A 26,982-nucleotide genomic window follows, 5' to 3' on the forward strand; every position below is an offset into this window, starting at 1 on the left:
TCACGTGGGCTGGGCAGTGGCGAGCGTATAATGCACCTAGGGCCACTACTTCTGGGCTGAACCTGGAGGCGTGCCTGAGATGGTTGCCCTCAGGGAGTGAGAGCATTTTACCCAGGTGGGGGAGTTTGGAGTGGTGATGGGAAAATGTCGCTCTGGAATGCCCTAGCAGACACATACTTCGGTTCTTTTGGGAATTCTGGAGTGACCCGCGATGTTCGGTGGCAGGTGCAGCAGGGAGGAGCAATTCCAGGACAAGCTCATTCCATGCATTTGGCAAAGGGAAACTAACAGCACTTGGGGTCCCGGGGAGCTGTAGCCTTCAAAGAAGGCAGGGGTTGGAACTGCCCGATCCGCCCGCTACTTGCCCAGGGGCCTAGGGAACAGGGAAATGAGCCGGTCGTGGCCACTGCGGCAGCTTTCAGTTTTCATTGAGACTGCTAGTTACTGTTTAACATCCCCACCCACGTTTCAGTTTGTTTAGTAAATCGATCGGTCCGTAGGACTCGGGCTGCAGCCCTGTCGCCATTGAACAAAGCTAATACTCACTAGAGCATATGGTAAAGTCTTTTCTAAAGACTTAAAAAAAAAAAAGGAAAAAAAAGAAAGACAGAAAGAAAAAGGAAAGGAGAAAGAACGAAACAACTTAACCTTCCCTCTTAGCTCTTTTCCTCAGCGCAAATCCATCCCCCCACCCCAGGTTTCTGCAAACTGTTCCACCCAGAAAAACTGTGCTGGACACAGTTGGAGCGGGGGTGGGTAGGGGAATCTACTCTTGGGAGATGCCGCTGCTATTGCCTTGCTGATTGAGACGCCTGAACCCCAAGGAACGAGCGACTCCTCAGTTCAGGTGAGTTTCCTCCGGACATCGGACTGCAGTAGCAGCAGACTGAGGAGCTTTAGTAGCTCTCCCCTAGTCTGGGGGCTGAGCCCACGTGCCTTGCGTGGCGCTCCCAGTCTGCCTCCTGGGGACTTGGGAAAGGGAAGCCTACTAAGAGGGGCTGAACGTTTACACAGTGTGCTTCAGATCCATCCGCAAATGTGAGGGCAGTAACTAGAGCCTACCCTTGTTCCCTCCCATGACTGGCCCTGAGGAAGAAGCAGGTTTGGGGAAGGGAGTGGGGAGGAGAGATGTTTCCAGAGCAAAACAGAGCAAAGAAAAAGTTGGGTTGTTTGGGTGGAGGTAAGAACAAAGGTATCTGCAGGTGAGTCACGTGTCATTCGGGTAGCTGGGGGAGTTCTTTGGTCTAGGGGAGGAGCAGGGGCACGTGGGTGCCTGGGCCTGGTTGGGGGCGTTGGTTGTGGTGGTGCATATGCGAGAGCTATGGGGCCCACGGATACTAACCAGGTGGGCCCGTTTTTCAAGACAAGAGTTGCCTTTCCTTTCACTAAGCATTTTTATCATCTCACAAGTAGCTCCTAGAAATGCTCTTGGAAGAGCTTTTGGGAAGAGTACCACTTATAATGTATCATACTTTATGCACACATATGTATATGTGGACTTTAATGGACTTGAATATGAATACAGACATTTCCTAAAATTTCCTGTAGATGCTAAATTTTGCAGAGACAAAAGAGGTTAATTAGAAGAAGGGAACCAATATTTATTAAATACTTAATGCTTTACAAATAACTTATTTGATCCTCATAGAAATATTGTGAAGCAGGTGCTGTTATTATTCCCCATTTTACAATTAAAGAAACTAAGGTAGACAATGTTCCATGACTCCCCAATGGTTATATAGCTATTAAGTGTCTAAGGCCTAATTCCAGCTTAGGTTTTTCTGAATACAGGGCCACTATGGCACCATCTGCCTCCATAGCATTTACTACAATCTCCTCCTTTTATGTATAATGGAATTGGGGTACAAAGAAATCCATTTGTTTGTGTGAAGTAACATGGCTAATTGAGAGCAACCAAAATCTGTTTCCTGATTTTCTTTCCACTAGATCATTTCATGGTTGTATGTAACTTTTCCCATATGTATGTATGTCAAATATATATGTGATATGTTTATGATACTTTAGTTTCTCATAGTTTGGCACACCTTTTAAAAATTTAAACACGGATATATGGATAGTGATCACATGTTTACCTGGATGTAAATCAACATGTGACCAAATGTTAGGATTCCATGAGAAGAATGTATGTCTCTGTGTGTTGATACATGGACCGTTTAAGGCATAGCTCCAGTGAACTCACTGTCCATTGGCAGGAAGGCTTATGTCCATATTTCTTTAAAAAGTAAAATTCACTGCCAAGATGGATTTTATCAACCAGGAATGGAAGATGCAGAATCACAGAAACCTTTAATGTTAATGGGACGTCTTAAAAATTATGTAGTTGCTACCCTTTGTTCTTTTGTTACCTTTCTCTTCTAAGTTACAATCTATTATCTCCTTCTTATTTGATTTTTGATACCTTTGCTAAGAATTGTTTCTTCCTATGTATTTATAAATTATATATATATATATATATATATTTACATACATAATTCCATGCTTTCTTTACAAATCAAATATGGATGACTGCATATTTCTTTTCTTTTTCATTGGTGGTTAGATTAATAATGATAAGTAAAGATGAGACAAAGACAATAGTAGCAATAATTATTATGACTGGCTTTTATTTACTAGTTTATATCCATTTACCTTATTCATTCCCAAAATAAGTTGTGAGGTAAATTCTGCATATATTTGCATTTAATAGATGAGGAATTTGGATGCCCAGAGTTTAAGTGACTTGCCCATAACTATACAAATAGTAAAAACCAGATAGGATTTGATCCTAAATCATCAGTCATCATCCCTAATCAATACAAATGTTTGTCTTACATCTTTTCCAATCAACCTTGTCAGGACTCAGTTTTAACTAAAGCTGGATTACTCACAGAAAGCATTTACCTGTTATATACAACACACCCACACACACACCCATCCACACACTCACACACACACACACCCCTCTCTTTCCCTCTTTTTCTCTATTCCTGTGTGTGAGACATACACACACGAGGTATACTTTTAGAACTAAAAGGGGAATGGCAATGATCTGTCATTCTGTAAAACTGCTTAATAGTCTGGAAATTTAGGAATTTACAGAGTGTTTTTGGTATCTGACCTTGACCCTAACTGATGAATTTAATTACCTTCAGACATACTAATCCCCTCTTGCTGTTAGTGGCACATATACCAACTCTGGTATAACTATAGAGCCTTCTTATTAGCTTTTACCTGGTCTCTAGGAATTTATTTATCCATATATCCTTAAGACCCCAACCTCTTGGCAATTTATCATGCTTCTCCTCCTGGAACATCAATCTAGGAACCAGAGAAATTCACATTACAGGATAGCCTAGTGTTCTGCTACTCACATTCACAGTTAGTTCAACAACAACAACAACAACAACAAAACAACAACCCTGTTTTCTTACAATTATTTTGTGCTATTTAGTACGTTTGTGACAGAGAGGAAGTCACAGTCTTCTTGGAGAACTAAATTTCTTTATTTGCAAAATAAAGGGTATAGACTCAATGATCTCCAGGTTCCCTCTGATCTATGAATCTATGATGTTATTATCAAGAAGCATTTTCCAGGTATTCCTTATAGTATGATATTTTTCCATACTTGATCATAGAGGCCCTATTGCCCCTTTTTGTTTCTTCTATAGGAATAGTGGTGCTGGATCAAATTGCTTCCTTACACTAGAAACTAGAAGTGTTGCTGAGGTAAATGCCCCCCCCCCTTCATTCCTTTTTGCTTTAATCCACTTAAGTTGGAGAGAGGCAGTGGATCACAGCAGTAAGGATATTTGCCTCTCCTTGCCTGTATTAGAATCAGCTTCCCGATTCTGAGTAGCCCTTTAAAATTGGCCGATGCAACTTGGTGTAGCAAAACATACATGGATCCCATGTAGAAATGGAAGTCAGAGGAAGTGGAGTACAATATGAAATGTTTTCTTGCAATCTATTTAAATATGATACATCTATGGTATATTGCATTCATGTTTTTAGAGGCAATTTGGCAGGGAATAGAGTGCCTGACCTGAAGTAAGAAGTTCTGAGTTCAAAGTTGATGTCTAATGCTTAATAGCTGTGTGACTCGAGTAAAGACTGTCTCAGCCTTAGCAGCAAAAGGAAACAATAACATTTATCTTACATGTTTCTTTGAGAAAAAAATGAGGTAATATTTGTAAATGTGCTTAGCACAGGTGCTTGAAACATAGTAGGTACTAAATAAATGCTGATTCCTTTTCCCCTTTCCTATTGATGGATAGCTTAATTTATATGGCTCTTACAACTAATATAACTAATAGCATAAAACATATACCAAATAGGAAGAAAATAAAAATAGCCATGAAATAGTCTTTTATTATACATATTTTAACATGTCCTTCCTTAAATATAACCTTTCATATTTGAACAATATGAATTTTATTGAAGGCCAGCCTGAAAGTATTAATGCCTTACTAGAAGTCCTTTGCATTTATAAATATCTGAGGATCCCTGATTATAGTTGTAGTTGCCATTTGCTGCTTCTGTGATTAGTCTGTGGTTCTACGTATTTTTGATGTTTTTGTGTAGAATGAATCACTCCACTGTCATTTGAAAAACAGCTTCAAATAAGATGATACACAACTGTGGAATGTTGGATCTCTATAGAAACAGAGATTAATCTTCAGGTTTTTGAGTTAGAACTGGATGCTCATCTTGGTAAGGTGTTTCAAAGTGGATTCTAGAGATTTTAAAGCGCCTAGCCCTCTGATTTTCTGTGATTCTGTTAACCTGGCATACAATAACGAGCCCTTTTGTATTTTTTCAATTCTTTTCTTTATAGGAGCTAGTTAAGTAGCCTATTAGTATAATAATAGCTAACATTTATGTAGCACTTTAAATTTTGCACAGGGCTTGGCAAATAGCTTATTTTATTCTTACAATAACTTTGGAAATAAATATTATTATTGTCTCCATTTTACAGATGCTGAAATTAAGGGTATTTCTATAAGCTTCTAGGCCAAATTTGAACTCAAGTCTTCCTGATTCCAGTTGCAGTGGTCTATACTTAATCCTACAAAAGACTGGCTTCATTATGGTTATATTGAATTATATCTGTTGTAGGTTCAAGGATCATTACTTTATATAAAATGCAGCTTGTGGCCGCTGGTGTTTTGATCCAGAATTTTATTTTATAGTTTTAAGAATGGATCTCCTATGATGGAAATACCATGGCCATTTATAAATCTGATTCCACTACTGATTAGTATGGAAGCTTTGACCTGAGACATTTTTTCAACTTAGATCAATTTATTCTTTTTTAGGAATGTTGGGACCTTATCATATTCTGGAATTGGCATGTGATTGACTTTAGTCTTACTGCAGCTCAGAACCCCCAAATTCAAGCAATCTACCAACTATAGTTTCCCTAATAGTCAGTAAACATTGAATCAATAAACATTTATTACATGCTTATTATGTGCCAGGTGTCTGTCACCATGCCTGCTTGAGCTGAAACTTTAAGAATCTATTTTTCTCAGTCTTAGCGAATACTGGCTCCTTTTCTTGTCAGTTTTCTTTTTTTGTTAGTTTTTTTTTTTTTTTGTATTTTGTATGATTCTAATTTTTGAACAGTTCTGAAAATGTAATGTCAATTCAATTCAACAAATAATTAGTGTTATATAAAATAGTTTCTCAACTTTTTTGCATTCAGAAACCCTATACAATCGCAAAATTTTAAAAGCTCCCCAAAGAGCTTTAGTTTATGTAGGTTTTATCTATAGCTATTTATACATATTAGAAATAAAAATATATTAGAATTATAATGAAAATAGTTTTGATCTGCTGGATCTGATTATTCACACTTTGTGAACCACTCAAGAAGAATTCATAGAACCACAGATTCCTCATGTTGGGTGGCACCTAAATAATCACCTAGTAATAGCATCTCTTTCCCTCCCAAAAAAATCATTGCAAAAACACATTCAACCAGTAGCAAGTTGCAGTAGCAGTTCTTAGTGAAGACATACTATAATGAAGTACCCAGTATATACTCATATACCACCCTATCACACTTTCTGAGTAATCTAATAGAAAACTTTTTGCTTTAAAAAAGAGTAAGCCTAAATTACTCTTCTACCTGATAGTCTTTTAGTAAACTAAATATAGTCATCATATTCCTCATGAATTTTTTCTTCTCCAGATTAAACATCTCTTTTTATTTAAATTGATTCTCCTATGACATGGATTCCAGGTGCTTCACCATCTTGAATTACCTTTTTCTGGATATTCTCCATTTTATCAAGGGCTTTCTAAATTGTAGTGCTTAAAAATAAACATAACACTCCAGATACCATCTAACTAACACAAAATACAGTAAGAATTATCACTTTCTTATTCTTGGGATGACATCTTTCACATTAGGTTATTGGGTGCCACATCATATTACTGATTCATTGAGCCTAACAAACTATTTGTCTAAGCACGACTCCCTCATTGTGAACAAGCAATAGAAAAACCTACTTCTTGGAGCAGATGGCTCACTGTAAATAATAGACTAAAAACAACAACAACAGGAAACTACAAATGTCCTATTTTGCATACATTTTCTTGGTTATAGAGTAAAATATTTACACCAAAAGTCCTGTAATGACAGTGATTAAAAAACAATTGAAGTCCAAGACAGCTAAAAACATCAAATGAGTTTATATCACAAATGAATTACATTCTAGGTTGCAGCAAAAGTTTTCAGATATATTTGCTGAACTGTTTTAAGTTATAGTAAGAAAGAATAGAACAAAGGAGGAGGTGTGCTATGGGATTAGAGAATGATCAATAATTTCCTGATTTTCCAAAAAAAGAAGAAATGTTTTACTATTAGTATGTTTTCCTTCTCTAACAAAATTTTAGAATGAATTCTTTCTTTCTTTCTTTCTTTCTTTCTTTTTTTTTTTTTTTTTTTTTTTTTTTTTTTTTTTTTTTCCGTTTGTGAGTCCTTAGAAAGGAAACGGGGTAATCTCTTGTAGTCAACACATATTCACTAGGAACTAGTTATGACATTTTAACCTAATTCCTTTTTTAACTTGTTTACAAGACTGGCATATGAGAGAATGTCTGTAAGTATAATATAACAATTTAGGGAAGGAAGTTGACAGTAGCCATTTAGAATATATTTAGGGGAGGATAGATAAATGTTGCTGTATTCTAAAGTTTAGGTGTTCCATAGCTGTTTGAAGGACTGGATTCATAGTGATGTCAACCTAGAAGGACAAATAATAATAATTCTCTCGTGTTATACTGCAGAATCTTGTTTTTTGGACCATCCTGTTCAACATGCTTCCTAGTAATATGAATGTGGACATAGATTGAAAACTGTTAAATCTATAGAGTCCACAAATCCATGTTGGATAATTAGTAATTTAAAATAATCTGGTTTGGTTAAGATCTCAGCAAACAAATGAAGGGACTGAATTTAATTTGATGAAATTTTAAAGGAATGAATATTAAGACTTATAATTAAGTTTATAATGGCACAATAGAGATATCATCAGATAAAATTCATGGTGAGATTGGGGTAGGGGAGCAAGGACAGGTCATACTCTAAATTCACTTTGAATAGTGTAATAAAACAGCTTTTAAAAAGTATAATTTTTTGAGGGGACCACATTGATAGAAATGAAGTTTTATAGACGAGAAATTGTAATTCTATTGTCTTTTAACCTAGTTAGATCATATCTGGAGTATTTTGCATGAAATATTTTAGTGGGAATAGTGAAAACAATAATCTATGTCTAGGTCATGAAGCAGGATGAGCAAGGAACTAAAAATCTTAGCAATGTGAAGGTTGAATGAACAATATGGAAGTGTTTAACATGAAGAAAAGATAGATGAGGTAGACGATAGCTGTCTTCATTTATTTCAGGTCTTCTCACAGAGAAGAACAATTACATTTATTTTTTCATCTGCCTACAGCACAAAACTAAGACCAAAAAATTGAGTGTTATAGGAAAACAACTTTCTTTTCAATATATGGGAAAATCATTTTGTTGTTGTTGTTGTTGTTATTGTTGTTGTTGTTGTTGTTGTTGTTGTTGTTGTTGTTGTTGTTGTTGTTAGAGAGTATTCAATACAGAATTTATTAAATGGAGAGATCCATGGTTGGTCCCAGGGTTGAACAAGACTATTGTCTCAAAGAATCTAGCACTAAATATCGGATACAAGATTTTTTATAGGTTAACAAGAACAATGACATAATGGGGGAGGTACCTGTATGGGCCTGACCTAATGGAGGGAGGCACCTAGGATAACATGATGGATGGATGGAGGTACTGGAGAGGCTCCTAATATTCTAATGATGTCTAAAATGGATAAAGACCTTTATTCCATCAAACATTAAGAGGGAATAAGTATAGCCTAAGGTCTAAGATATAAGACCTTTATCCTAACATTAAGAGGGAATGATTATAACTGAATAGGGCAATTAGGGAAACAATTAGGATCAGACATTAAATCCACACTCTCTCTCTTCTATTTAAATCTTTGAATTACCTTCCTCTAGAAGGTTTTAGCACCATAATTTTGACCAACCCTATGTGAAGTAAAGAGACCAAATAAAATACAAAATAAAGCTAGAACAATGCATGTATTTATGGCAAGGACAGATCTCTCCCTGATAAGCCTAGAGTTAATCAGCAATACACAAAGTTCCTTATTGCAATCATGTCAAGTCCTCTCCAGTTGGGGAGCATATGGACAGTTCACTGTGAGTTAGGTCTGTGGTCATTTGTGCATTTAATTCAGCTTCTGTTTACAGAGCAGCAGGGCTCAAGGCGGTTGTGCTGCCCCTTCAGAGGGGCAACTCTCTCCAGGGGAGAAGGATGAGGCTCCATCTGTGGGAAAATCTTTTAAAAAAGATTTTCCAAAAAGCAATGGAATGGCTTATGAAGTAATGAGTTCCTCATAATTGGTGATGTTCTATTAGAATTCATTACTGAGGATAGTTTAGTTGGGATTCATTTGTGGCTAAGAGATTGAACTAGAATTACTCTTTAACTACTCTAACCATTTTATGATTCAAATTATTTGATGTGCAAAAGTTATTTACTTGTTCATTCACTACATTTTTATTTCTTTCATCAAATATTTACCAATTATATGTTTAAAAATACCTTGAATAATCATTTAAATTTTTTTGAGTTCCAAATTCTTTCTTTCTCTTCTGTCTGTACTCCCTTCTTAAGACAATAAGCAATTTGATATAAATTATGCATGTAATTTAATGTAAAACATCTTCATTTTAGCCATATTGAAAAAGAAAACAGACAAAAACCCAAAAGAAAGTAAAATAAAAAAATTATGCTTTATACTGCATTCAGAAATGATTTATTCTCTCTCTAGACTAGATAAAATTTTTAACATGAGTTCTTTGGATTTGTCTTCATTCATTGTCTTGATCAGAATAGCTAAGTGTTTCACAGGGAATCATCCTAACAATGTCCTAGCAATTATTTCTTGATTATTCTCATTTCATTGTACATGATTTTGTGTACGTTTTTTTCAGGTTGTTCTGAAACCATTGTGCTCTTCATTTCTTAGAGCACAATAAGATTCAATCATAATTTTGTATCATAACTTGTCAAGTCATTCCTCAATTGATGAACTCAATCTCCAATTGTTTTTTTTTTTTAATCACTAAAAAAACTGTGGTAAATATTTTCCCTTTTCTACGATCTCTTTGGAATGGTCACTTTGTAGTGATATTGTTAGTCAAAGAATTGGCACAATTTGTTAGTTCTTTGGGCATAGTTGAAAATACTTTTCCACAATGGTTGAGCCAATTCACAACTCCACCATCGCTGCATTTGTGGCCTAATTTTTCCACATTCCTTTTAACTTTGTATTTTTTTATTTTCTGTCATGTGAGCCAATCTGATAGATAAGAAGTGGTATAATAGAATTGTTTTAATTGACATTTCTTTAATAAGTAGTAATTTAGTGCATTATTTCATGTGACTATTAATAACTTGGATTTCTTCTGAAAATTGCTTGGTCATATCATCTTTTGACCATTTATCAGCTGGGGAATAGTTCTTATTTTTATACATTTTTCTCAGTTCCCTTTATGTTTGAGAAATGAGGTTTTTATCAAAGAAACACGTTCTAAAATCCTACCCCCACATCAATTTCCAGTTTTCCTTTTAATTTTGACTGCACTGATTTTATTTTTGCAGAAGCTTTTTAATTTCACGTAATCAATATTATATTACTTTCCGTGGTTTTCTATCTCTCTCTCTCTCTTTTTGTTTTTTTTTTTGGTTGTTTTTGTTTACCCCTAGTCTTGCTGCTTTTGAAGTTAATTTGAATATTAATTCTGATACTTAGCTATGTCCTTGAACCAGTCCCTTCATTTGTCTTTCCCTTAGTTTTAATTGTTATAAACTTTTCCCTTATGCATAAAACTCTCTAGTTTACTTATGGTATCCATCACTCTTTTGTCTAGATCATGTACCCATTTTGACCTTATCTTGATACATGAGATGCTGATCTGTGCCTAATTTCTGCTTTCCAGTTTTTTTCTAAACAATTTTTGTCAGATATTGAGTTGTTGTTCTAAAAGCTTAGATCTTTGTGTTTATCAAACATTACTACAGTAATCTCCTAACATAACTTTTACATTAACTTGAACTTTAAAAATAAAATTATAGCAAAATGAATTTAAGCAGTCTTGACTTAATCATACATGGATATTCTAGATGGGATGCCATAAATTATGTCTTGAATAATACCAAGAATCAATATTAAAATTGTTGTGATTTTTTTTTTAGGTAAAGAATTTGGTAACTGTGAGAAATTGCTGATGATCAATATTTTTATTAGGTCGATATGTAGACATTTTGAAACTATCTTATACATCTCATATCCATCTTCTGTGCTACTCTGGTACACTATTATTGCAGGATCTCAACTGACAACAGACTGAATGAAAGGCAATAGATTGTAATGGCAGTCTTACTGCTTTTTTTTTTGCTGAGGCAATTAGGGTTAAGTAACTTGCCCAGGGTCATAGGGTCTGCAAGTGTTAAGAGACTGAGGCCAGATTTGAACTCAGATTCTCCTGACTTCAGGGCTGGTGCTCTCTCAACTACATGAAGTAACTGCCCCTAGTCTTGCTAAAGTATTAATATTAATTTGAATACTAATTCTGATGCTTAGCTATGTCCTCAAGGCAGTCCCTACATTTGTCTTTCCCTTTATTTTGATAGTAATAAGAATACATTCGATTATAGTACTTACCACTCAAACAATGGAAGAATCATAATCATAGCTAGTGTGGGAAAAAAGTCATCTTTTTATCTAATTTGTAAATCTTGGCATGCATGCCATCAAGTCATGAGCTTAAATAACAATTTTCTTATGATTCTAGGCATAACAGATAATGTTCCTCACTGCTGAATGATGATGTCTATTATATTGTACTTTCTTTGTGCTCTTTGAGTTTTCAGGTTGTTAAGAGATCACTGAAGTGTCCTTGTTATTCAACTCACAGGGTTATCATATGAATGAGATGAGATATTGTATGTAAAATACTGTAAAATTTAAAGTTCTTTATACATGTGAGCTATTATTACTACATATTTTTTTCTGAACTGCTTAAGTAGTCATTGGTATACTCATCTCTATAGTTAAGAAAAATACACAATATATATATAATATATAACTATATACACAAATATACATACACATACACCCATTTACAAACTACTTTCATATTTAAATATATTACATGTATATATTGTATATATTCAAAATTATATGTAATAATGTATTTAAATTTAAGGTGGTCTGTAATGAATTTCTGATTTTTTTTTAATTTCAGATTAATAGCCACACACATATTTTTTACCTATATGTATCAAAAACCAAATTTTAGTAGTGACATATTTTTATATCTTAATCTATAGTTATTGCATTACATTGATAGTACAGTATTTTCTTAGGTATAAATAAATACATGGTTTCCTGCTCATTTTCATCAATTGGACTTTGTAGCATTAATTTAATTTTATTTTTGGATACAAATATCTACCTCATAAACAATTTTTGTCTGGATTTCCTTACTACTATTTTCTAATGAGTGGAAGATTTAATAGAATTAAGATCAGTGCGGAGAAGAAGGAATTCTGTTAGATTGTATTTGTGACTACACTTATGTTCTTGAAAATGGATGACAGACTTGGAGGAATTGGAAATAAAACATCCTCACAGATTCATGGGTATTTTATGGACTGAAAAATAGTGGTGAATATTGGTTTATAGTGCTCATAGTATTTATTAGTGCTCATGCATAAAATGAAAAAAAGTAAAAAATAGGGAATTTGTCTCAATTTGGGGAAATACACTTGGGATTTTACAAATCCAGACCTTTGCCTAGATTCTCTAAAGAACCTTTGTAGGTATCCTCATTCTACCCTGCATTCACTTAGACCTGATATATACCAAAAACAAATTAAAAATTGGTAAATAGGGGCTAGTTCTCTTTTATTAAAAATAAAATCAATAATTGCCATCACTAGGATATTAAAAAAATTCATGATGATCATTTCATGTGCTTTCTTGCTTTCTTTTGTTGCTGTGGGAGGTAGAAAGCACTTAAATTCTCTGTTCAGACACAATATGTTTCCATGTCCTTTGCCCTCTCTGGAGTGTTCAAGGAAGAAGAAGAAGAAAAAAGACTTAAAAGTGCTTTGTATTTTATTTTATTTTTGTCTGGTCTTCAGTACTCTGACTTTTTCTTCTTCCTGTCTCACTGATGCACACCAACCCTGCCTCAGGCTGACTTCAGTAACATGAAAAAAAAATCATGGGCAGAACAAGATCATCATTCATTGATCTCCTGAATGTACTCTTCTTCTTCTTCTTCTTTTTTGTGGCTATGCTGGAAGATTTGAAATTTCCTATTTTACTTCTTTTCACCATTTTTAATCATTCTAAAATAAAAGTTTAATGTATTGGCAAATCTCATTCTAATTCAGAATGTTTGAATGTTTGCATTTTTAACTCTAAGATTTAAAGTAAAATAGTATAGTCTCCTTATAAGCAAATATAATAATAGATATTGGTCAATCAAATTAAAAAAAATTGCCCATGTGAATACCTTGATTTTTATTGCTAGTTATCTTATGCATCCTACTTGGCAACAGTGTTTTAGTTTGGAAATAAGTTTATTGATATTCCATCACTCATTTATCTATTGGCATATAATTATTCAATTAAATCAATTCAAAAATTTTTACTCATTACTTCTTATATGGATGGCATAAATACAAAATACAAAAAAGGCATATATTTTAGAGAACTTACATTTTAATGAGTTACAACATGAGTATAGGTATGTATAATTCAAAGTAAGGGGTTGAGGGAGCAAAGAAGAAAACAGACAAAGACCTCTAGGAATATTTCAAGAAGAAACCACTAATAGGTTGAGTGATCAGGGAAGACTTGATTCAGGACCTAGGATGTGAACTAACAAACCTTGAAAGAAGTTAGATACTTGGAAAGGTAAATATGTACCTCTAGAAATAGGGGAGAGTTTTCACAAAGTATAAAGTTAGAAGGCAGAACAAAAAGGCCACTTTTATTGGAAAAAAGTCACCTTTGTGAAGGTGAGTTGAAAAAGGCTTTAAAATTAGATAAGCACTATTTTTCTGGAGTCTCTGACTGTTTTGGAGTAGCATAGGCATAGACCTATGCCCAAGAATGATGATGATGATGATGATGATGATGATGATGATGATGATGATGATGATGATGATGATGATGATTTGACAGCTGTATGAAAAAAAATTGTATCTTATGAATATACTGTTCTACTTATCCAGGTTAAAAAATTGTTAAGGAGGGCTGGAAATAGGTATTAGATGTATGAATGGAGAAAAAGGGAGAAAAATGTGTAAAAATCAGGACTGGTATTTAGGGAGTGAGGAAGAAGGAAGAGTTAAGGATGACACTGAGAATACAACTTTTGTTGATTGAAAGGATAATGATGTTCCTTAAAGAAATAGTGAATTCTGGAGGTATATGTAGAGGAAGAAGGATCTTAGCCTTATAGGTTTAGATTTAAGTCCAGAAAGTACTTTAGGAATCATCAAGTTTTATCATTCACTTTATTTCCAAGGCAACTTACTCTTAAATAATTTAAATGGTTTTCTCAAGATGCTGCACATAAGAACTGGAAAAGCTAAAATTTGAACCCTGGTCTTTTGATTCAGAATCCTGCTTTGTTTCGTCCATACTATGCTGCATCATTTTCTATGAGTTTAGTTTACCAGAGTTATCTAGATTTTAAATATGAGCACTGACATAATAATAATTCTCATACTTGTGAGCAGCATAAAGGTTAGTAGTTTCACATTACTCATTGTCATTTTGAAATAACATACTGGCAAATAACATATATAAATTATTTCCACATTTTAAAGTTATCATGGTATAAAGGTTTAATTTTCACCAATTTTTTGGATAAAATTACAGAGAAATTAGAACCATTCATTTAGATCTATCTTTGGGAATCATTTGTTCTTCTGTGAATCATGTTAGAATTTCACTAAAATCAAATGTCAATTTTTATTGCTAGAAAATTAGTATTCATGAAATTTCCCATATAAAACAACTTCTAAAGAGAATTGTGATCTTTGAGACATATTGGAATACTTGGTTAAAAAGTAGAAAAATTAATTGAAAAGTCCATTAATTCATGGATAAGAAAAATCATTGTATGTATGCATGCATTTATATATGTACTGATGGCATAATATCTTTTTTGGGGAACTTAAACTTTAATGTATCATATATATGAATATATACTTATTTAATTGAACCTAGCATTTCAAAGAGACTTGGTGATTAGCTAATTCAGTGCTCTCTGTGATACATCTCTCCTGTATAAAATATTCCTATTAAATGTCCTTCCACCTTGTCTGAAAAAAACTTTTTTTTTTCCTTTTTTTTTTTTGTCAGTTGTCTGATGCATGAGACTAAGAGTTGGAATTTGTTCCTATCAAACATAACTTATAGATTGAAAATACATTTTAAATGTTCAAAATAGTAACTCTGAAAATAAAATTTCCTAATAAGTATCTTATGTCAGCATTTTTCAATATGCATTTTTGCTTAGGTCTGGTAATATAACACACTTTGATAGAGCACTGGGGTCTGGATTCAGGATGATATGAGTTTAAATCTGGTCTCATATATTTACTAGCTGTGGGAGTTTGGGAAAATCACTTAACCTCAGCCTCTTCAACTGTAAAATGGTCACAGGGTGAGGATTAAATGAGATAATATTTTTAAACCTCTTAATAAAATTCTTGGCACATACTAGGCATTAGAAAATATTATTCCCTTTCCTTCTTCTCCCACCTCATTTTGCTGAACTCTGTGGGAAACCTTGAAATAGTTAAAAATACTTTAACACTCAAAATTACATTTAATTTAAAATTTTCATTATTTTCTTTATTAGTAATTTCTATTTTAGTATTATTTATAACTGGAAAATGACACAATGATCTAACAATTATATAACAATTTTTTTTATTAAAGGAAAGGTAACAAATAAACCAGGAACAGAAAAAATAGAAAGAAAATTAGACACCAATTTCATTAATGAATATGCATGCAAAAATTCTAAATAAAACACTAGCCAGGAGACTAAAATAATATGTCACAAAGATAAATGGTAGCCAAGTAGCTTCAAACCAATAATCCAGGGATGGTTTAAGAAAAGAAACACCATTGGCATAATTGATAATGTAAAGAACAAAAGTAACAAAATCATATACTTATATCAATAGAGGTAGAAAAAGTTTTTGATAAAATTTCATTTTTATTACTTATTATTAATTTGATAAAATTCATTTTTATTAAAAACACTTGAAAGCAGAGGGATAAGTGGATTTTTATTTAAAATGAAAAGTGTTATATACTGAACACTATCAGCAAGTATTATTTGTAATGGGGATAAGCTAGAAGCCTTCCCATAAGATCAAGAATGCAACAAAGATGCCCATTATCACCAATAGTACTTTTACTATTGCACTAGAAATCCTAACAGTAGCAATGAAAGAATGTGAAGAAATGGAAGGAATCAGAATGGTCAGTGAGGTAATACAACAGATCTCTTTTTGCTCACAATATGATGATATACTTGGAAAATCTTTAAAATTTCACTTAAAAAGTTAATTGGAATAACAATTTTATCATAGTAGCAGAATATAAAATAAACCTACACAAATCACCAACATTTTTACATATAACACCAACAAATCCCTGTAAGAAGAGATAGCAAGAGATATCCCATTTTAAATAATTATAGACTATATAAAATATCTGGGAGTATATTGCTAAGAAAAGGCCAGAATTATATGAATTTAATTATAAAACATTTTTGATACAAATAAAGTTAGATTTAAATAATTAGAGAAATATTAATAGTTGTACATTGGAGAGCAGAGCCAATATAAGGAAAATGATAATTCCATCTACATTAATCCACATATCCAATGACATCCCAATTAAGCTATCAAAAATTATTTTATTGAGCTAAAATAGTAAAATACACTTGTAAGAACAAAAGGTCAAGAATATTAAAAGAATTAATGAACAAAAAGGTAAAGAAAGGAGGTTTAGCAGTATGAGATCTTAAACTGTATTATAAGGCAGTATATCAAAACTACCAGCTAACAAATAGAAAGGTGGAATCAGTTGAACAGAGCAGAGATGCAATACATATTAGAAAATTATTATAGGGGCAGCTAGGTGGTGCAGTGGATAGAGCACCAGCCTTGAATTTAGGAGGATGCGAGTTCAAATTTGGTCTCAGACATTTAACACTTCCTACCTGTGACCCTGGGCAAGTCACTTAACCCCAGCCTCAGGGGAAAAAAATGATTATAGTAACCTTTTATCAAGGATGGATGTGATTAAATGAGCAAAATAAGAAATTAAACTTATTAACACTTAAGATATCATGAAGATTTTAAGAAAAAGTTATTGAAATAATAAAATAGTACAGAGATTAATATCTTGCTCCTGTAGCTTTGAGGTGGCACAATAGATTCAATTTAAAATATTGCACAGTATGCAATAATAATAAAGATTTTCTAAAGCATTTAACATTTAAAATATCATAATAATAGTATCTTTTTCCCAGGAAGGATTTTTAGGATCAAATGAGATATTTGTGTGGTGATTTGCCAGCCTCAAAGAGCTATATAAATGTTACCTTTCCATCTATGTATCAATGTTATTATTAGCATTAAAGTATAATAGATAACAAAGTTCATCTGGAAGAACAAAAGGTCAAGAATTTTAAGGGAATGAATTAAAAATAATGCCATGAAGATGACCTATCTGTGCCAGACCTAACACTGTATTATAAAACAGTGGTCATCAAAATCATTTAGTGGCTAAGAAATAGAGTAGTCTTATCAGTGAAATAGTTTAGGTTCACAGGACAAAATAGTCAACAACTAGAAATCTAGTGTTTGACAAGCTCAAAGACCCCAACTTTTGAGATAAGAATTCCCTATTTGACAAAAACTGCTGGGAAAATTGGAAACTAGTATGGCAGAAACTTGGCATTGATCCACACCTAACATCATATACCAAGGTAAGGTTGAAATGGGTTAATGATTTAGACATAAAAAGTGATATTGAAGAAATTAAAACCTTTTCTAGTCATATGAAAATGTGCTCTAAATTACTATTGATCCGAGAAATGCAAATTAAAAGAACTCTGAGATACCACTACACACCTTTCAGATTATCTAAGATGACAGGAAAAAATTAAATATTGGAGGGGGAATGTAGGAAAACTGGGACACTGATATATTGTTGGTGGAATTATGAACTGAACTAACTATTCTGGAGAGCGGTTTGCAACTGTGCTTAAAAAGTTATCAAATTATGCATACCCTGTGATCCCATAGTGTTTCTATTGGGCTTGTATCCAAAGTAGATGTTAAAAGAGAGAAAGGGACCCACATGGGAAAAAATGTCTGTGGCAGCCCTTTTTGTAGTGGCTAAAAACTGAAAACTGAATGGATGCCCATCAATTGGAGAATGGCTGAATAAATTATGGTATATGAATGTTATTTTTATATAAAACAATCAGTGGGTTGATTTCAGAAAGGCCCGGAGAGACTTGCATGAACAGATGCTAAATAAAATGAGCAGAACCAGGAGATCACTGTGGTACATGGCAACAATAAGATTCTTCAGTGATCAGTTCTGATGGACATGGCTCTTTTAAATAATGAGACAATTCAGGCCAGTTCCAATGATCTTGTGAAGAGTCATTTACACCCAGAGAGAGGACTGTGGGAACTGAATGTGAATCACAACATAGCATTTTTCACTTCTTTTGTTGTTGTTTCCCAGAATTTTATTTTTTCTCATTTTTTTCTTTCTGATTTGATTTTTCTTGTGCAGCAAGATAATTGTATAAATATGTATGCCTATATTGCATTTACTTACTTATTTTCCATGTTTAACATATATAGGATTACTTGCCATCTAGAAGATGGGGCATGGAGAATGGGGAGAAATTGGGACACAAGGTTTTGCAAAGGTCAATGGTAAAAAAAAATATCATTGCATATGTTTTGAAAATAAAAAGTTTCAATAAAAAAAGGAAAAAATATAATAGAATAAAATATATACTTTTCTCTTTGGATAAGTAGTGTCCAAAGAAGGATGTTAGGATGAGCTTCATTTCCCTACAAAACCTATTGAAACATAAGAAAATGTTAATGAAAAATGAATAAATGTTGACTTTTAAGAGTATCTTATTGCTTATGAGAGTTACTGTGACTTTTCTTGCCTTATTTAATCAAAGTATTTTTTTTAAATTGTAATTTTTACTGATACCTTTAGTTTTTATATCACATTTATTTCTAAATGTAGCATTCTGCTATTTACTGAGATTTAAAAAGTAGAGAAGAAAAACTTTTGACAAAACTCACCAAGATATTAACTGTCTAGCATATTCATATTCAAGATGTTATAATTTGTGTCAATATTTCATAAAAGTAGAAATTGTTTTATAGAAAAATAATTTTGAATAGTGGCATAAAGGAAATGAAAAAAAAGACAAGTTTAATAAGTCATCCAACAAACATTATTTACTTACTACAAACTAGGTCCCATCTAGTCAATTAACCTCAAAATCTAAGACAATATATTCAAAACATTAATTGGATTACCATTTACCAATTATCTATTGTTGGAAGCAATCTCATGGGTCAACCAGAAATCTTTTATACCACATCCAAGGAAATCAGTTAAAAAGGTTCTTCCTGAGGACCTTTAGGAATGACTTGTGATCATCCACAAATAATGAAATATATCAATTAAGGTAAGGAGTTCTAAGGGATAAAGGAAATATGTAAATTGAGAAAATCAGGTTTAGTCTAACTTTCTTTATAATTTCCTGAGGAAGCATCCAAAACAATCTTTAAAAAAATCCAAAACCAAAAAAACAAAAAACATTAGTTTGGTAGACATGAGGTTTAGTATAGTTTTTATTATCTCTTCCAAATGGAAAGCCTTACTAACGTCCTATTTTGAAATCTTGTGCACCAGAGGTAATCCCAGATTCTTGAAATGTATGAACATGACGCACATATTCTGTTATAGCCTACCAAATAAGGAAAAACTAAAAATACATAAGCTTAACAATGGATTAGCTCTGTTGTATGAGGACTAGCCTAGTGAAGTAGAGAGTCATTTCCAAAAGGTTTGCTATTATATAATGACTTTTTTTCCTTTGGTGGAGAGGAAATCATGTCAACTAATGAAACCATTTCCTGGTAGAGATAATTTGGTTTGCTTTTTTTTTTTCCTCCAGTTCTTTTTATAGATGAGTTAATTTACACAAACAGGGTTAAATCATTTGCACAGAGTCATGTATCTACTAATTGTCTGGGGCCATATTTGAACTCAGGAATATGAGTCTTCCTGACTTTACACTCAGAAGTCTATCATTGTGCCATTCAGCTGTCCTGACTTAACCAGGATCCTATAACTAGTAAATATTAGAGTCCAGATTTAAACTTTTAGATAATCCTGAGTCAGAGTCCAGTACTTTATTTACTAGCTACCTAACTGCCTCTAGTGTCATGTGATGGGATGATTAAGAGGATAGCATCATCACGTAAGGCAATAGTTTCATTGATGCTTTCAAAGAAGTGGGTTTCATTCGGCTTGTATTTTGAGGATAGGTACAATTTCAAAAGGCAGAAATAAAAATAGGGGTAATAATAACTAGGAGTTATTAATCAGGAAGAATTTTATTTAGATAATTTTTCAATGATAGAAACATATGGGAGAAATATTTCTTAATTTTTGATCATTATCTTTAATTTAGACAAAACTGAGATCCTTAATGGTTTTTAATATTACTATATAACTATAACCTTAATCCCAGATCATCTAAGAAATGACCAAATAAATATATCTCTATATAAAAAGATGCTAATTTTTACTAGTTAGATAAGTGCAATTCTCTCTCTCTTTCTTTATTTTCTCCATCCACCCTTGATTCTTTAACCTATGCCTTTCTAATTATAGCATACTATCTTAGGTACAAAATCTTATTGTGGTATTTGAGAAGAAACTGGTTGCCACATATTATTGTAGTGATGAGGATCACCTAGAATTGACTATGTAAGTTCAATTAAGTATTTCAGATTGATTGTGATAGGTACATTATTCTTTCTAGATCTTTGTTGTTGAAAAAAGACTTTTTTGTTCATGCAGAAGAGGAGAGAGAAAAAGTATTGTGCCATCAAGTTCTTTTGGAATTAGAAAATAGTGAAAATTCAAGTGATACTCCAAAATCATGAACCATCTTTCATTTTGTAGAAATACTTTTTAATTTCTGTTTTATTATACTACTCTTAAGATGCCTCAAGGCCCTCCATCTAACGTCTTTTTACCTGAGTAGTTCCATGATTGGGTTTGAATAAATTGACTAAGTAATTGACTAACTAATGCAGAAAAAAGTTTATTATTTTAGGGATAACAGGACATAATTCTTCTTAGATTGTAGGGCAAAGAGATTTTGAAATGAATGTAGTATCTGCCTTGATAGTAAAGTTAGCACAGTGTCAGATAATATATGAAGATAACTTTTTGCCATGGTCTTGTCCCTTCTCAACTTCTGTAAAACCACAAACACACACAGATATTAAGGTACAAAGTACAATATCTTTACTAGAAACTTTCACATTATTCCTATTTATTTAGAATTTTCCAAGTAGAATCTTAACAAGGAATGCAGTAAAAAAAGTATTAAGGTTTTCACACTTTTAAAAAAATTACTCAAAAATACCCCCAACCCAGTCTTATGACAAAAGTTGAAAATAATAAGTATTTTTATAAAGTTATTTCTATGAGGAATATATTTTCAAGTTACAGAAGTATAATCATGTAAGAGCTTCAGCTTCTTTAAAATAACATATTGTATTTGGAGTAGGATAGGAAACAATTTATTTGCTATTAACAATTGTTATTAACAATTGTTATAGACAATTAGGCTATTAAAATTAATATTTGTTTTTATTCTTTTTAATAAGATTGAAAATATATTTTGTATTTCTCTTTACTTTTTTCCTGAGGAAATTTATTTCTTGATACTTTAAAATGACTTCAAATTTATCTGTTTTTCTTAATAGCAGTAGTACTCTCTATATAAACCAAGATACCTTACTTATTTTCTTTTCCTTTGTATATAAAGGCAATAGGATTGTTAATGTGGAGGGACTTGGATGAGCAGTTTTGAATTTAGAATCACATTTTAACATCTCCTCTTCCAACTCTCTGCTACATCTCTAGGGTATTTTGTACCTTATGACTAAACCAGGCTAGGTCTTGGATATGTAAAAAGGGGTAGTTAAGTAAAATATACAAATAAAAAATCCCCATTAGAAAGCCACATACAATTAGTGACTTGATTTCTTCTCTAACTCTTAACTAAAAATCTCTGTAACTAGGTTTTTAACTTTTTTTAAAATTCAAGTGAAATGGATCTCTTCAAAGTTCACTTAATTCCCAATCTGACCTTTTCTCAAACTTCATCTTCCTTATACTCCTGGCAATATCAAGCATGGCCAGTTAACCTTCTACTGTATACTTTCTTTTCTTAAGATTTTTATAACACTGTTCTCTTCTGGGTTTTCTCCAATCTGCCTGAATGTTTTTCATCAGGTTCCCTTTCTCATTCTTCATCCATATCATGTAGACTAACAATGAATGTTTCTCGAAGGCCTTTCCTGGATGCTTTCCCTTTTTGCTTGCTATGTGTTACTTTGCTTAGTAAACTCAACAGTTCCCCTATTACCTATGAATGAATGAATTCCAAACCTATATATCTAGCTCTTATCTTCTGAGTTAAAATGCATCTCTAGTTGCCTCTTGAACATCTAAAATTAGCTAACTCATAAAGGGGCATCTCAAGCTCATCATATCTAAAACATGATTAATTATTCTTCCCCCCACCATATATTTCACTATTTTTAATTTCCCTATTACTATCAAAAATATCACCATCCTCCCTGTTACCCATACCTATAACTTCACTATTTATCCTAACCTCAATATAATCCTCTTCATTCTCAAAGTTCAAAGACAGAATATGGTAAATAGCAGAAAAAGTAATTTTAATACCATGGAGCCCCAGTCAGGATCACAGAGCTAAATAGCTCTACTATAGGCAAGGACCAGGATGTTTAGAACATGATTTTCTGGAAAGGTAATGATATAGGAGTGCAGCTAAGAATTATCTACCCTGTAAAACTGACTATAAACTTATAAAGGGAAAAATTTATATTTAATGAAATAGAAGACTTTTAAACATTTATAATTGGAAGACCAGAGCTTGAATGGAAAATTTGATATTCAAACACAGTTCAAAAGAAGCACAAAAAGGTAAATTATAATGATAGCACAATATTAAACTATTAATATTCCCAAATGGTAAGATGATAAATTTAACTTAAGTATATTATTATTGTTAGCATATTTAGAAAGATTCTATTCAGAGGGCATATAATCTATTGTGTTTGATAATCTCAGAAGAAGAAGAATGGAAGCTAAAAAAAGAAGGATGCACTTAGAGAAGAGGGAAGGAAGAAGAAGAATCGGAAAAATTGATTCCACACTAAAAAAGACATGCTGGGAAGGTCTTTTACGTAGGAGAGATAGAGTAAGTGAGCAATTCTTGAGTCTCATTCTCATTTTGAATTGATTCAAGAAAAAAAAAGTATATATAAACATACAAGTATACATAAACATACAGTTGGTTTTAGAAATTTATCTTACCCCATTTGGAAAGTAGAAGGGAAGAGACTAAAGAAATGAAGAAGATGATAAAAGCAAGAGAAGACGAAGCGAGGTAAGTGTAAAAGGCTAGATTTGAACTCTATTGATTCTGACTCCAAGACTAGTACTCTATCCACTACAGCACCTAGACCACTCCCCAAAAAAGAGAGAAAATAGAACTCTAGTATCTTTAGTCTATGCTCTCAAATCTTTGTAAGAGTTCTGACACTTTGAAGATAATTTCCCATATTTTGCATGATAGTGTCCTGTTTTTGTTCTCCTAGTATAACTTATACTTCTCTCCTGAATTTTGTCTTATTTATTCAGCTGTCATTTACATGCTGATAGAACTTTGTAGTACTTAACAAAGAGGTTCGCAAGGCTTACCATAGAAATAAATTAACTGTCTTGAAGCATTGTAGGGGCCTATTATTGTTTCTGTCCCCTCTGTCCTTGATATCAAGTGAATTTTGGCATCTCTTTTTAGCCATGTATTATATTAATGCCAAGATTTTTCATATCTTTTGAGCTCAAGAGTTCATTTCATCGATTTCATTGAACATTATGAATATAAATTTTGAATGTTACTAATATGAAGTACAACATAGAACAAAATTTAAAGCATACAAACTCCTTACTAATAACCTTCAGGTTATTAATTGAACTCCCTCTACATCATTTCCTCCATTTGGATGTCAAACTGTTCTATTAGGCTTTTCTAGATTTCTGTGAGTGTTTACAATAAAATGTAGAAAAAGGAACTGAGCTGTAGCATAAATTTCTATTTTTTCTTTTTTTGTAATCCAAAAATAATCCTCATGGGTATCATGTACAGTCAACTAACTCCCTCGTACATTTTTTTTTCTACATTCATTTTCTAGATACTAAGTTGAGTTTCCTTTTTAAAAAGCTCTGTGATAAAATATTTATTTTTATTGAACTAAATAAACTAAATTTATTGAACATCTATAATAAAAAGTTACAGTATTTGGTATTGTCTAGAATACAAAGATGAACAAGACAAAGTCCCTGCACTCTAGTAGCTTAATCCTTAGTAAAGGATTATGCAAGTAAACTAAGATTGTTTTCCATATTAATCAGTATATAATAAACATATAAATAACATAAACTACAAGATACAGGACCATAGAGGAAGATAATACTACTTAACTGTTTTATATATCATTTTCTTGCTCCCTAAAGAGGAAGGGATCTATTAAAAAATTATGTGATTCAGTGAACACTTCTGGTCATATAAATTAGGGAACATGTAATGAAAAATGGTTTATGCATTAGTCCTTGAAGTTACTTGTAGAAGATTGTTAGATGGAGATGAATGAGAGAAGATAGGCTTTAAGTTTAAGGGAATAACATGGACAAAGTTTTGAGGCTGGAAAGGACAGTGCATATTCAGGGAATAATGAATGATGTAGGGCCCTTTCTTGGGAATTTAGTATATTAAGACTAGAACCTTAGATTAGACAGGGGCCAAATTGCAGAAGGTCTTGGAAGACAGGGTAAGGAGTCTAGATATTTTTCAGGGAAGTTGAGGAGATATCAGAGATTTTTCTTTTTCTTTTTTTTTTTTTTTTTTTGAGTGGAGGAGTGACATTCAGAGCAGCACGAATTATTCTGGATACATGCACATGCATACATATGTATATACAAACATACACATGCATATATTTGGATTCTGAGATGAGAAGAGAGGATGTGGTCCAGATACCAGGAGACCCTGTGGAAGATTATTGAAATAGTTTAAATATGAAGTGATTATAGTTTAAATAAGTGTAATAATGAGAAAATAAAGCAAAACCTGGGAAAGTAGTTTTATCTACATATCTTTATCTATATATGTATCTCTGTTGGTGAGAATTAGCTAATTATTAGGAAGAAAGCCTGCATTTTTTATTTCCTTCACAGGCCATTTGTACACTATTTCAAAGTCTGATTCTTTTTGTATAGCAAAACAACTGTTTGGACATGTATACATATATTGTATTTAATTTATACTTTAACATATTTAACATGTATTGTTCAACCTGCCATCTTGTGGGAAGGGGAAGGAGGGGAAAGATTAGAACAAAAGGTTTGGCAATTGTCAATGCTGTAAAATTACCCATGCATATATCTGGTAATTAAAAACTCTCAACAATAATTTTTAAAAAAGAATGTATGTTTCCTGAGGGTAGAAACTTTTGAAAATTTGTTTTTATGTCCCCAATACATTGCAAGATTTTTTTTTTTATATTTTTTTAATTATATATATATATATATTTTATAATATTATCCCTTGTATTCATTTTTCCAAATTACCCCCCCCTCCCTCTATTCCCTCCCCCCGACGACAGGCAATACCATACATTTTACATGTGTTACAATATAGTCTAGGTACAATACATGTGTGTGAATATCATTTTCTTGTTGCACAATAAACATTAGAATCCGAAGGTACATGCAACCTGGGCAGACAGATATTAGTGCTAACAATTTACATTCCCCTCCCAGTGTTTCTTCTCTGGGTGTAGCTACCTCTGTCCATCATTGATCAACTGGAAGTGAGTTGGATCTTCTTTATGTTGAAGATTTCCACTTCCATCAGAATACATCCTCATACAGTATTGTTGTTGAAGTGTACAGTGATCTTCTGGTTCTGCTCATTTCACTCAGCATCAGTTGATTTAAGTCTCTCCAGGCCTCTCTATATTCCTCCTGCTGGTCATTTCTTACAGAGCAATAATATTCCATAACCTTCATATACCACAATTTACCCAACCATTCTCCAACTGATGGACATCCATTCATCTTCCAGTTTCTAGCTACAACAAAAAGAGCTGCCACAAACATTTTGGCACATATATGTTTCTTTCCGCTCTTTAGTATTTCTTTGGGATATAATCCCAGTAGTAGCACTGCTGGGTCAAAGGGTATGCACAGTTTGATAACTTTTTGGGCATAATTCCAGATTTCTCTCCAGAATGGCTGGATTTTTTCACAACTCCACCAACAATGTATCAATGTCCCAGTTTTCCCACATCCCCTCCAACATTTGTCATTATTTGTTCCTGTCATCTTAGCCAATCTGACAGGTGTGTAGTGGTATCTCAGAGTGGTCTTAATTTGCATTTCTCTGATCAGTAGTGATTTGGAACACTCTTTCATGTGAGTGGATATAGTTTCAATTTCTTCCTCTGAGAATTGTCTGTTCATATCCTTTGACCATTTATCAATTGGAGAATGGTTCGGTTTCTTATAAATTATGGTCAGTTCTCTATATATTTTGGAAATGAGACCTTTGTCAGAACCTTTGTTTTTAAAAATATTTTCCCAATTTGTTACTTCCCTTCTAATCTTGTTTGCATTAGTATTATTTGTACAGAAACTTTTTAGTTTGATGTAATCAAAATCTTCTATTTTGTGATCAATAATGATCTCTAGTTCTCTTCTGGTCATAAATTCCTTCCTCCTCCACAAGTCTGAGAGGTAGATTATCCTCTGTTCCTCTAATCTATTTATTATCTCCCTCTTTATGCCTAAATCATGGACCCATTTTGATCTTATCTTGGTATATGGTGTTAAGTGTGGATCCATATCTAATTTCTGCCATACTAATTT

The 26,982-nt window shown here is 32.8% G+C and overlaps 1 protein-coding gene across 3 annotated transcripts in view; it reads left to right on the forward strand.

The window, feature by feature from the left end:
• Nucleotides 1-505: 505 nt before the first annotated feature.
• The window catches only part of HNF4G (hepatocyte nuclear factor 4 gamma), a 173,795-nt gene continuing 147,318 nt past the window's right edge, over nt 506-26,982 (forward strand). The window contains exon 1 of one of the 3 annotated variants that reach the window (XM_074278920.1): nt 506-847. The gene's annotated coding sequence lies outside the window, so the exon portion shown is untranslated. The remainder of the gene's footprint in view (nt 848-26,982) is intronic. The other 2 variants (XM_074278921.1, XM_074278923.1) reach the window with 2 other exon arrangements.

The sequence above is a fragment of the Sminthopsis crassicaudata genome, chromosome 1 (genome assembly GCF_048593235.1).
Source record: "Sminthopsis crassicaudata isolate SCR6 chromosome 1, ASM4859323v1, whole genome shotgun sequence".
NCBI classification, from domain to species: domain Eukaryota; kingdom Metazoa; phylum Chordata; class Mammalia; order Dasyuromorphia; family Dasyuridae; genus Sminthopsis; species Sminthopsis crassicaudata.